Source organism: Ochotona princeps, chromosome 28 (assembly GCF_030435755.1).
Source record: "Ochotona princeps isolate mOchPri1 chromosome 28, mOchPri1.hap1, whole genome shotgun sequence".
Classification (NCBI taxonomy): Eukaryota; Metazoa; Chordata; class Mammalia; order Lagomorpha; family Ochotonidae; genus Ochotona; species Ochotona princeps.
This window is the reverse complement of record NC_080859.1, coordinates 1536287-1549080: the sequence shown is the minus strand read 5'-3', so window position 1 is coordinate 1549080 and position 12794 is coordinate 1536287.

Below are 12794 nucleotides of genomic sequence, written 5' to 3'. Positions count from 1 at the left end.
AGCTCTTGCTGTTTGGGAAGTGTGGCAGGCCTGGAGCACAGTGCCAGGGGCTGTTTCACCTTCCTTTGCTTCCAGGGACTGGGGGCCACTGCCCACCCCGGGCTTGGGGCCAGGCCACTCCCATGGCCACAGGGAGGTCTCTCACCTTGCAGTGCTCCTGTGGCTAGCTCCAGGGCTCATGTGACCCCTTGGAGAAGTGCTGGGTTCTTCTTGAACCTGGAAAAGGGGAGAGGGGCAGAGCGGACGCCTGGGAAATTGGGCCACAGCCTGGCTGCCAAGGAGGCACCACAGCCTTCGAGAGCAGAGCTTGGAAACAAGGTCACGCCGGCTGGTGCCGGGGCCAGCCCATGTGGCAGGGGCATGACAGGCCAGTGGGACAGCCAGTGCCAAGCCTTTGCATGTGTTGCAAGCTCGCCCTGCCCAGCCAAGTCCAGCCGGGTCTCAGTTGTACCTTCGAGCAGTGGGGGCTTTGGCCCGTGTGGCAGGGAGGGAGGCCAGAGGCTCATCCATAGGAAACCCCACTGGATCCTTCCCTGGGGCTTAGGGGCCCACCAGCGGTCACAGAATCCCCCTCCCTCCAGAGCTGCGATTGGCTCACGGGTGCTGCCTGTAAGGAGCCGTCCACCCATTGCTGGCTCGGTGGGTGTGACCTAGCAAACAGGAAGCTGTGCAGGAGCTCGCATGCAACGAGGTCTCTAAATCCTGTGGCTCAGGCACGAGGCTGGGATGACAAAAATGGAAAAGTCAAAGAAAGGGCCCTTTGTGGGATGCCAGACCACAGCCGCTGAGGCCTGGGAGCCAGTTCCCAGGTCCTGGGCTGCCTCTCGCTGCTGCGCTGCAGCTGTCGGCCTGATGCCCTTACGCCCCACCTGCAGGTCTGGGGACCCCCTCGAGACTCAAAAGTGCCAGTGGGCTGGGTGGGGTGCCCGCAGCTAGGACAGTGAGAGGTACAACCAACAGCTGCACGTTGCATTTGTTATTTGTTATTGTCGCCTGGAGGTTATGGACCCCCAGTTCTGTCCCTGGGTTCATCTGGCGAGTCCAGCTGGGAGGGTGGTGTCGCTATGCCCCTCAGAGACCTTCCTCTTCCTTTTCCTCCTCCTGCTCTTTGTCTTGTGGTTTCTGGGAGAGGACTCTGAACCGTGGCGTTCATGCTCAGTGGAAGTGCTCGGGCGATTCCAGTGCTGTCTCCTGTTCGATGCTGCTTCTCTCTGAGCTTGGTTCAGCGTGTGCTGGTTGCAGCAACTTCTTTCTCTGCCATGAGACCCAGTGATGACCCCTGGTTCATGAGACAAACAAGGTGTGGCCACCTGGGGACACATGCAGTGCCCAGGACCTGCCTGTGGCATAGAGGCACTGTGGGGAGCAGACCTGGCATGGCCAGCCATGTGCTTCATGACCCCATTATCCTGGTTGCAGCCTCTCTGGGGTCCTCCAGCCCGGAGGTCATCCCAGGACACATGCAGGGAGCAGGAGGGCTGTCCTTCGAACACCAGCAGCTGTGAATTCTTGCACACAGACGCACAGGGCCGACAGCTGTGTTTCTGAAGACCCCAGCCCGGCAGCTTGCTGCTTACAGCCCACAGTGACTGTGGACGGGACTGTCACCGCTGCAGGTTGCAGAAGCATTTGCTGGCCAGTGGTGTGCTGTGGCTGGGGGCTGGCAGAGACCAGCACATGTGGTTGGAGGATTGGCAGGGTGGGGTGGCCGATGTCTGACCAGACTGTGCTCTTAGCTGCCGCCAGTGGTGGGGACAGTGAGAGATGGGTTAGCGCAAGGGACGGTTTCCCTACTCAGCTTCTCCTCCTGGGCAGCTCTGTGGCTGCTTGCATGCCAGGCGTGGCCTGCTGTGCTGCCAGTGGGCATCACATGTCCCCGTCCTTGGCTCCATCACACGGTCCTGCTCTCTGGGAACTGGGAAGGGAGCAGGCCTTCAAAGGGACGTTGTGTTTATGCTTTAGCTCCCTTCTCTCTAGCTGTTCTGGTTTCTTTCTTTCAACTCTATTTTGTAATTAAAATTGGAAGCACTTGGTTTCCATCTGTGGGAGAAAAACTCACAGGAACCGACTCCAGGCCTGCGGTTCCCTGGGGAGGATCTGCTCTGTAGGTTGTGGCTGTTGAGCACACAGCATCCCCTGCTGCTCGGTGTAAGCACAGGGACCCCGAGGCCTCTGTGGACACCGCCCTTGGTTAGCCTGGGGCTGTGGCACAGGGCTGTAAGAGGCCATTTGCAGCATCAGTATCCTGTACTAAAGACTGGGTTGGGTCCCGGCTCTTCCACTTCTGATCCAGCTCCCTGCCAGTGTGCCCAGGGAGATAGAATGGCCTCAGTCCTTGGGTCGAGACCTTGATGGAGGTCAGACTCCTGGCATTGACCTGGTCCCACACTGGCCATTGAAGCCATGTGGGAAGCAGCCCAGCAGATGGGAGGCCCTCTTTGCGTCTGTCATGCACACCTCTGTCCCTTGTACCTGTTGCTAACCCATGGTAGCTTGCAGTTGTGTCTTGCCCATAACATTGAATGTCAGTGTGGGCACAAAAATTAGGATTTTAGAACTTGTGATTTTCTTTCTGCAGATTAGGCACAGCACCTGCTGGTTCACTCCCCCTGCAGCTGCAACAGCAGGGCCGGACCAGCTGGAGCTGGGAGGTCAGCCTGAGTCCCTCGGTGGGTGGCACGAACCCGAGTGCCTGCCGTCACTGCTGCTGCCCAGGGTGTGTGTTCGCAGGGAGCTGGAGTTGAAGGCCAGCTGGGGCTGTGCTCAGTGCCCTCCCTGCGGCCCCGGGGAGTTGATTGGAGTGAGGAAAGCATCCGTACACATTTTCCTGCAAGTCCCTGAGACCCTCTGGGGGTGCTGGCTGTGGAGGTGAGGCCATACCCTCCTCCGACTGCTGCTGAGGGTTGCAGCGCGTGGGCTGCCTTCTGCTGCCTTGGCAGGGGCAGGAGCAGGAAGCTGGATCTGAAGAGGAGCAGTTGGGACTGGAACCGGTGCCTATCCCAGGGTGCCAACAGAGCCTGACCTGCTGTGCCACGATGCTGGCCCTCCCCTGGGTTTCCTGTTTTGGTGCAGACCTTTCCGTCTGCCCATACCCAGTGGTCTTCAACTGGCATCACCTGAGAACTGTATCCCCCGGGTCCCTCTGTGGGGCCCAGGCTGCAGCCCACTTGCCTCAGTGGAGCATTTGTGCCACGGGCAGCCTGGCTCCTGACACAGAGTGTCCTTCCATCCCGTTGTAGTTTGGTGTCACATCTGTGTCTACAGCTGATGCCAGGTGGGGTTTGGGTCCTGGGAGCAGCAGTGGGTGGGCAGTGCAGGACCCCTATGGCGAGTGGCTGTTTGGGCTGGGAGGTGCCGTCTGTACTCAGCCATGGGCTGCGTCGTCGGAGAGGGGCTGCCTCCCCCAGGGCCACTCTGCCAAGGGCAACTGGGAGAGCCGTGGTGGGGGAACTGGGGTGCTGGTGCCTGAGTGGGGTGTCATTCCCTGTGGAGCTGGACAGGACCTGAGCAGCCCTGTGGGAGGAAGACCCGGAAGCGTGAGGGTAGTTGGGTGCAGTTTATTTTTCAGCTGTAGAATGTGGGAAAGGTGCATTATGATACTGAGGTAAGGAAACATTTTTACATAAAAATAAACTCACGTTTTTCACACTCTTGTCCATGGACTGCTGCTCGAGGGGTCCCCAGAGACTGATGCCCTGTGGCCTCAGAGCCAAGGTTTAGGGTTCATGTAGGAGCAGCTCATAGGGGGTATCCCAGAAGCTCAGGGCATGTGTGTTGGGGCCTTCCGGGTGGAGGGGACAGAGCTGGGGTTCATCCACATGCTTCTGCCCCCTCCTGTGCTGTGCCCTGATGGTAAGCCTCCTGGCGCTGTGGCCAAGCACCTCAAGCTGGTACATGTCAGTTGTACGTGGAGTGTTTACAAATGCTCCTGGAGGCCCCAAGAGTGGAGCAGAGCTGGGAGGGCAGATGTGGCAGTTCCCAGTCCTGGCCTCTCACGCAAGCCAGGGGCAGGCAGAAGGGACGTACGCATGAGTGAGGAGTAGAGAGGACCAGGCTGCAGCACCGGGTGCTTGTGATCTGCCCGAGAGCACTCACCTTCTCCCCGCACCCCAGTTTTATTTGGAAGACTACAAGCCACAGCACGTGGCAGTGTTTCCTGTCCAGTCCACCACTGTCCTCGGGCTGCTGCGGGTTCTGGGGGTCCCCTCCCTGTTCTGCCCCTTGCTCCATGGGCAAGGGCCTTCAAGGATATTTTTTAAGTGGGCAAGTTACTGTGTGGTCGGCCAAGCAAGTCCTGGGGCTGTCCTCAGCTCCGTGACGGTGTTGCGCTGGGGACGTCCGCGTCCTCTGCTTCCTCTCCTGGCAGGGCTCTTCCCACCTTCCCACAACGCTTCTCCCACGCCATGCCTAGTGTCGGGCCAGAGGCCGCCCTGCAGGAGAGCCTGGGCTGGGTGCTGAGGTTGCCCTGGAGAGAACACTCACTGAGAGTGACCTCTAGTCTCCAGGGCCCTGCGGGGAGGAGGGAAGCAGTGGAGGTGTGCGTGCTCTGTTGCATAGGTAGCGTGGTGACAAAGATGGCAAAACTGACTGTTTCACACCTGAGGCAGAGATCTTCCTGCTCATTTCCTGCCCAAATGCCTGCAGAAGGCAGGACTGGGCCAAGGCCAAACCCGGAAGCCAGAGCTCCATCCTGACCTAAACACTTGGCATTGCAGCTGCCCCCCACGGCTGTGTCAACCGGGAGCTGTATCACCAAAGCAGAGGAGTCAGGGTTGGTTCAGACCCTCTGGCAGGGGGTGGGGACAACTCCCAAGGTCACCTGACACCTGTCTGAAGGCCACAGCAGGATTGGTAGTGTGGACTGTCCCTCTCGCTGATGAGCCAGTCCTGTTCAGTTGCCAAGGCTGACTACAGGGTCCTCACCTCTGTCCAGGCGTCTCCTGAGGTGCCCCTCAGTGCCATCTGTGGGGGGCCAGGCTCACAGGTGAGGACACCCGGTGCCTCCGTGAGACTGGCCAGGCTGATTCCCACACTCCCAGGTGTTTGTCACAGGGAGCAGGCCCCTGCCCTAATGCGCGGGCATGCATGCTGTGTCCGGGGTGGGTATCATCTCCCACCATGTGGAATTCTGATCAGAATCCCTGGGTGTGTTGACTGATGGTGGCACCCAGATTTGGAGTATAGACAGCTAGGAAATGTCCAACGGAGCCAGGATCATGCAGTCACATCACAGCCACCTGTCAGCTTCTGGCACTATCCCTCTTAGGGTTATGCCTGAAGGTCATTGTCCTTGGGGAGCATGCCCACATGGGGACCCCCTGCCTCGGACAACACAGAGTTCACCCGTGCCACCTGCTACCTTGTGCCATCTCCCCTGCTTCGTGTTTTTCTCTAGTCCCCGCGGCCTCCCCACAGGACGGTCCTGGAGATGCCGCCCCTCTGCCTGGCCTCCCATGTTCTGATCCAGGCAGCCTGTCTGCTGGGAAGGCCCCCATGTGCGCTGGGTCCTTCCCTTGTGTGGAGCGATTTTCGCTGCTGGGTTCTGGTTTGACAAGGCACAAGGCATTTGGCATCAGGGTATCGCCTGCTCTGTGGTGCACTCTTGAGGGGGTTGGGACCAAGTGGGCTTCTGGGTCATAGTGGCAGGCAATGTCCCATCACTGGAAAGCAGCCAGCAAGACTACTTGTGGCGGCTCACTGCCTGGGAGCTCGAAGTCCCAGCCAGGGCAGCAGAGGTGGACACTGGGGAAGAGGGACAGGTACCGAGTGGCCTGCCTTGTAGCATCTGTTGTGACTTGGCGCTGGCCCCACCCCAGTGGCCTCATCACCATGCAGGCCCTGGCCAAGGCCCCGCGTTCAGTGGCCCTAACCACATGGGGTTTTGTCCGTGGCTCATAGCTGTTGCTGTGCCCTGTGGGGAGTGGGCTGTTGGGTACGCTCACCACCGGGCGGCCATGACACCACTTTCTCACTGAGCAGACACAGGCTGCCCTTCCATGAGCAGAGTGGAGTCGGCGTACCTGTGAGAGGGAGCCCGGCTCGTCATGCTGCTGACAACTTGCCGCTCAGTGGCTCGTTGTGTCAGAACTTTGGGTCAGGTTTGTTTATTCCAGGAAGTGCCTCTTGCCATCAGGGTGACTTTGAGAAGTTTGGAGTAGGAATCGGTGTGACCTTGCCTTTTTCTATTACTGTCGGGGCTTGAGATCTTTCTTTTTGTATTATTTTGAACAATGCTGGGATTCAAGTATTCCTGTGACTCATGGAGCTTCGCAGAGCAATGACATGTTGATCAGGAGCTGCGTTTATAACAGACCCATTCATGACAGTCCTGGCGGCTCTCACAGAAGCCATTTCCTGTAAAAGTACTGATCATGACTCTCCCAAGGGGATAAAATAAGATTGTGGGAAATGCTCAGAATTCAGCTAGTGGTGGGTTTACAAAGAGCTATTAAAGTGTACCTTCCCCAGCCTGTTACGGTGAAGGACTTCTTCAGGCATTTCTTTAATGCAGGTATTTTTTTAGAATGTGAACCCCAGTGGCTGTTGGGGGAGTCGCCTGGAGCGACCTCCCGAGGCTTGGCGGTGACTGGCATGCCAGTGCTGCTAGTGCTGGACACCTTGGCCGGGTCAGCACCGCCTGGCCGGGGATGGGGGCACGAGCACAGGACAATGCGCTGATAGGCAGTGTGCAGTACGCTCTGAAGCAGCCTGGTTACTCTGTTGTTAAAGGAAGGAATTGCTTTCAAATATGAAAAAATGGGAAGCTGGCGCCTGCCGCCTGGAGTTGTGCAGTGAGGAGTGCAGATCTCTGAGGAGGAGCCCTGGGCTCTGCAGAGGGAGGGAGCCTGTGAGAGTGAGTGGCATGGCCACTGTCAGTCAGCAGCCGTGCCCTCCCCTGCTGGACAGCCGTCGTCAGTGGCCAGCTCTGCAGAGCTGAACCACGTGCAGCCAGGGAACTGTATCTAAAACATCACTCACTTAAATGAAACAGACTTGCTTGTCAGTCTTTTTTTGTGTTTGAAAACAAAGCTCAGCTGTTTGTTTTGTCCCCCCAGGTGGCGTGTGTCGGGTGGTGAGCTGACTTCCGGTGTGCCTGCAGGTCCACTTCGGTGAGTTCTTGAGTCAGCTGTCGTTCCTGCCAGGGACTGGGCAGTCGCTCTCTGGGTACACATGGCTTCCCTCCGTGGAGACTGTGGTGTCAGCTCTGAGCTGTCTGCTGGTGGGCTGCTCTGGAAAGGGAAGGATCCATGTGGCGTCGGTTGCATTGGCTGCTAGCAGTTCCTACAGAAGGGTCGCTGGAGCACATGGTGTGGGCTTGAAAGTGCTGGTTCTGATTCCCAAAGGTCACTTATTGAAACTGCTGATGGAGAGGGAGGCCCCAGGCAGACATGGCTGGCAGGTGCCAGGGCAGTAGGACTGTGAGGTGCCCTGACGGGGTCTGAAAAGCTGTCCAGGTGTTTGTTGGGAGCCTGCTCTGCGTCCTTCATCCCCGTGGGGACTGTCCACAGGGAGATCTGAGCGGTTTCTCGTCGTGGGACAGTGTGACGTGGACAGGCCGTGTCCGAGTTGCTCACAACGGGCACTGTGGAAGTCCTCAGTGTCCATCAGCAGAGAGGGAGGAGCGAGAGGGTCCCTGCTCAGCAGGCTTGTTCGTCAAGCACAGCTTTTCCTCTGTTGGACAGGAAGGGTTTGTCGTGTGTACATGGCCAGCACCTATGATGTGTACGTCGCAGCCATTGTGTGATGACTGGTACACACATGACCACTGAGTGACGCATGTGTGCCATAATGTGTGATGACCACAGCGTGTACATAGCAGCCATTGTGTGATGTCTGTGGTATACACATGACCATTGAGTGAAACATGTGTGACCATGTGTGCTGACCATTGAGTGATGCATGCATGGCAAGCCTGTGCGATGGCCTCTGTGTGTATGTGAGTGTACTGTAGTGACCCTGGTCTTCTGGGGTGACCATGGCATGTGTATTTCCTTTATGGGATTTGACAGTGGTACACATGTGGCCATCATGTGCAATGACTGTGATACATGCATGACATCATATATGATGACTGTCCTGTAGTGACCATGGTACATGCTTGGCCATGTGTGACAACCACATGTGCCTGTTTCCATCATGTGAAATGATCTTGGTACGTGCCTGGCTTCATGTGCGATGTGTGTGATCATCCTGTGGTGCACATACACAGCATCACGTGCAGTGACCGTGTGCATGTGTGGTGTCACGTGCAGTGACCGTGTACGGCATCATGTGCAGTGGCCGTGTGCATGTGTGGCCGTCCTGCCTTGCACATGAGTGGCCAGGTGGCCGAGCGATGCTACGCCTGTCCAGCCACTGCAGGCCGCAGCTCCTTGCTGGTGGACACCGCGCTCTGGTTCTGCGGAGAATTTCTAGCCAGAGGAGCTTGGCCTTCCAACATGGCTCCCCCGCCAGGACTCTGAGCAGCTGCAATTCCGCTTTCTCAGCGGAGGGTTTGCTCCCTACAGTTAGGCAGAGGGAGGCATCAGCAAGAGGGGCGGCAGCTCTTCCTGCCAAGGCTGAGGGACCCCTCGTTCCTGGTCTCTGGACAGGAATGCGCGAGAATGAGGTAGAATTGGTATGACCTTCGAGACATGACACCACTGAGTCAGAGTAACTGAACTTTGGACAGAGTGAACACCTTGTCACTCCTCTGATAAAAAATCCTGCTGTCCATGTGCTGGAGACCTGGGGGACTGTTCCCAGAGCCTCCTCTATCCTTCCTGGCCTGCTTATAGGACCGTGTGCAAGGCAGATCTGTGGCTCAGAGCGCATCTTGGGTTCCCAAGGCTTTGCTGACGCATGGCAGGTACTCATCACATAGGAAGGAGGGCAAGTAATGATGCAAGCTGTGCTGGAATGTTCTCTGGTGAGGGTCCTGGTCCAGGACAGGGGCGTGGCCTCAGCCAGTGTGGCTGGAGAAGGTGAAGGTCAGAGAGGAGGACTCACCTCAAGCTCATAAAGCCTCAAAGACTTTTTCAATTATATTGCTGTCTAGAGACAGGCATCCACATACAGACACAGAGGGTGAGGAAGGCAGCCGCCTCCCCAGAGCTGGGCCAGGTTGGAATCCGGAGTATGGGTACAGGAGCCCCAGGGCTTGGACTGTCCTCTGCTGCTCTCACAGGCACTTGAGAAGTGAGTTGTGTCGGGAGTGGAAAAGCTAGAACTCGAACTGTCACTCCCATGGCTCCCATGTCCCGTGGGACATGGGGTCCTGCGTCCCCCTAGCTCCTACATCCCCACGATTCCTGCCTCCCTGTGGCTCCCACCTCCCTGTGGCTCCCACCTCCCTGTGGCTCCCCTTGCATGGTTTCCATGGCCGTGGCCTCTGCCTGCTGTGCACTGAGCGCGGACCCCACCATGACTTGTGTCCCAAGCGCTTGCTGTGTTTGCCTCAGCTCTTCAATGATTTCCATGCCCTGGGAGGCACTCTTTACCATCCAGAATTATCCCTTTTAACTGCATTTCCTGGTTCCCTGCTGGGGAACTTGGGGCCACAAATGGAACTGTTTTCATGAGATGCTTTGAGGGAGTAAATTAATATATTTGAGAATGACTTGTCTCCTGAAGACTGGAAACTTCATTAAGGCACAGAGTATCCTCCCCTCACCCCCACCACTCCTGCCCCAGGGCTTCAATGTTTGTGGGTTTATTGGAAATGTGCTGGGAAGAATGAAAGAAACTAGAGGCTGGAAACTGGCCCCCCAAAGCCAGTGAGTAGTGTGACGTGGCAAGGGCTGCTGTGGGCGGTGTCTGGTGGCATTCCCAGCGCCTGGCTGTCATGTGATGCCCTGGAGTGCTCCCAGTCCAGCCTGGAGTGGCCAGGAAGCCGCTGCTGTACAGCTAACTATAGGGGACCCAGGGTAGCATGTCCGGGCAGGGGCAGGAGTGAGGTGGAAGCGACCACATGGCGGGGAGGGCAGCTGGAGCGCTCAGCTGTGCAAGCCCCGCACACCCTGAGGGACAGGTCCAGGCCGCAGGCTGGCTCACCTGCTCGAGTTCCCCAAGGGCTTCACCGACTCAGCCCCCAGGGGCGTCCTGGTCATTGTTCCAACTGTCCTCCCCCCTCCCTCGGGAAGCTCGCTTCCTTTCTGCTTGGCCATGGAGGCGTTTTTCCCATGGAATTCCCCGCTCCTCCCAGGGTTCACTTTTATTCTGCCTTTTGAATGTGTAACCAGGCTGCCAGGAGATGTTTTCTGGATGATTTCATAGTATAAGAGGGAGACAGAATTCTTGGCTGTTGAGAAAGAGCCGTTAGACCAAGTCTTGGGTCCAGTTCAGGGAGCTGGCCACTGACCGCCACGCACCCTGGCCTGAGTCACGGTCCCTCGGTGAATCAGGAAATGGATGGTCAGTCCCTAGATGCTGCTCCCACCCCTCCCGCCCCTCTGCCCAACTCCAGAGTACACACAGGGATGGTGTCCTGGCCCAGAGGAAAGTGCTGGGTGCTCCCCAGCCCTGCCCGCTGTCCTGGCCTCTGACCATCACAGGTGATGGGCTTTCTTGTTTTGTGGTGCTGGGACAGGGATGTTCAGATGGTGCCTGAGGACAGGTGAGAGCCAGGTGGCATTTGAGGAGTTTGTTTGGTCCCCCAGGTCAGTGTTGCCCCTGCAGGAGGGGGTCCTAGACCTCTCTACCTTCACCGACTGGGGGGTTTGGGCCAGGCCAGCCCGGTGTCCAGCAGGTGGGAGCTGCTGGCCGCGGGTCACCCTCATGTCTGAAGGTGTCTCAGGCACTGCCAGCACTTGTCAGAGACAGACACATGCTACTTTGGAACTGCCCCAAGCCCCCTGGGACTTGCCCTGGGGAGTCCCCGCCCCCCTCACCTGCAGGGCCTTGCAGGCGAGCCTGCAGCCACCCCTCCCCAGGGAGCAGCAGGGGCCCCTGAGATCACTGGATCCCAGCACTCCTGTTGCTCTGGACAAACCTGAAACAATTCCCCCAGTCCCTGAACACCAGGCTCCCAGCTCCTTTCCCGTTCCTCTGGTCTGGGCTGCCTTTCCACTGCTCAGGCCTCATGGGCAGGAAGCCCAGCAGCTTTGGCTGTGTCTGGAAAGGAGTTGTGTTGGTTTGGGGGTAGTTTGGGGACACAGCCAGGACGAGGTGTCATGAGGGTCTGTGAGCTCCTGATATCCCATAGCCTGGGCATTGGGCAGTCACACAGCGCCTGGCAGAAGTAGCCTGAAACGCTAGGAATAGGCGTTCAACCTGGCACTTTGGTTTACAGCCAGGCTTCTGTGTGGGAATGTTTTAGAAATCTGGCTCAGGTGAACAGTTAACCAGTATGCAGTGTGCTTGCCGCTGTACCACCAATAGTGCAAGATGGTGCCTGGACAGGGAAGCTGGGCCAGGTCCTGAAGGTCAGAGGCTCTGGCCTCATGCCTGCTCCACACAACTGCCTCCCAGGGGCACGACCTGTGCTGGGGCAACTGGCCCCGGACTCGCTGGTGTCCCCACATTCAGTCCTGCTTCCATCCCAGCAGCACAGTCCTGCTGTCCCTCACTTCCGGCTGCAGTGGGCAGTGGGTTGGGGTCCTGCTCTGAGCACAAAGCTCGCGCACACAGCCAGCTCCCAGCAGCACTCAGGTTCTCCTGCCTTGGAAGTCAGAGTGGGAATGCGCAGCCGCAGCGCTGCTCTCAGGAGGTGCTGTCGCTGCTGCTCTGTTGCTGCTGGGCAGTCTGTGAGTGCTCAGTGACCCTGCCTCACCAGGGCTGGCTCTGACACTCTGGGAGTCTGGGGAGGGGTAGGAGGCCAGGGCTGGGTCAGTGGGACCTCGACACAGCCTTGGGGGGGTGAGCAGGGGTGAGAGGAGCTGGGACAGCGGTGGGTGGCACCTCCAGGATGCACACCCAGCCGCCTTGCGGTGTTCTGGGAGCACGGGCTCAGCCATGGCCTGTGCATGGGTCCTGCTCTGTGTGAGTGGTGGCCAGGTTCTCTGGTGGAGGCCTCAGCTGTGCTAGAGGTTCCTGTGAGCCATGCAACTCCAGGTGGCGTCATTTCCTTCCCCAGGAGTTCGGGGCCGTGCAGGCACAGAAGGCATCACAGGGCAGCACTGCGAGCCACCAGGGGAGACGGTCTGCAGCCACGCCCTGGTCCCCTTCAATAGGGGCTCTGCTTCAGCAGGTGCCTGCCCTTCTGAACTGGTGGCTGAGGCTGGGCACCACACACAGCTCAGACGCCTGCCCTTCTGAACTGGTGGCTGAGGCTGGGCACCACACACAGCTCAGACGCCTGCCCTTCTGAACTGGTGGCTGAGGCTGGGCACCACACACGGCTCAGACGCCTGCCCTTCTGAACTGGTGGCTGAGGCTGGGCACCACACACGGCTCAGACGCCTGCCCTTCTGAACTGGTGGCTGAGGCTGGGCACCACACACAGCTCAGACTCCTGCAGAAGCTGTCTGCCCTCTGCCAGTCTCCAGCATGGCCTCCGACATGGTCATGGCCTCTGATGCGGCCTCCATGTGTCCCCAGGCTGCCTCCTGGTGGATTCTGGACCCCGAGTGTAGCCTGCTGGCCGGACAGTGCACACCGTGAGGGCACAAGTGCCACCAGCCTGGGAGAGATGGTTGGAGCTGGACTGGGTTTTCTCATCAAGGAGGAGGTGCTGTGGAAGCCTTGGGCTCTCTCCACCAGTTGGGCACAAAGCCCTCACTGGCGGGAGTTTCCTCTTCAGTGGCTTCCCCGTTTGGCAGCATGGGGATGGGGAGTGGGGACACATGAGTGGGAACCGTGCTGAGACTGTCCCAGCT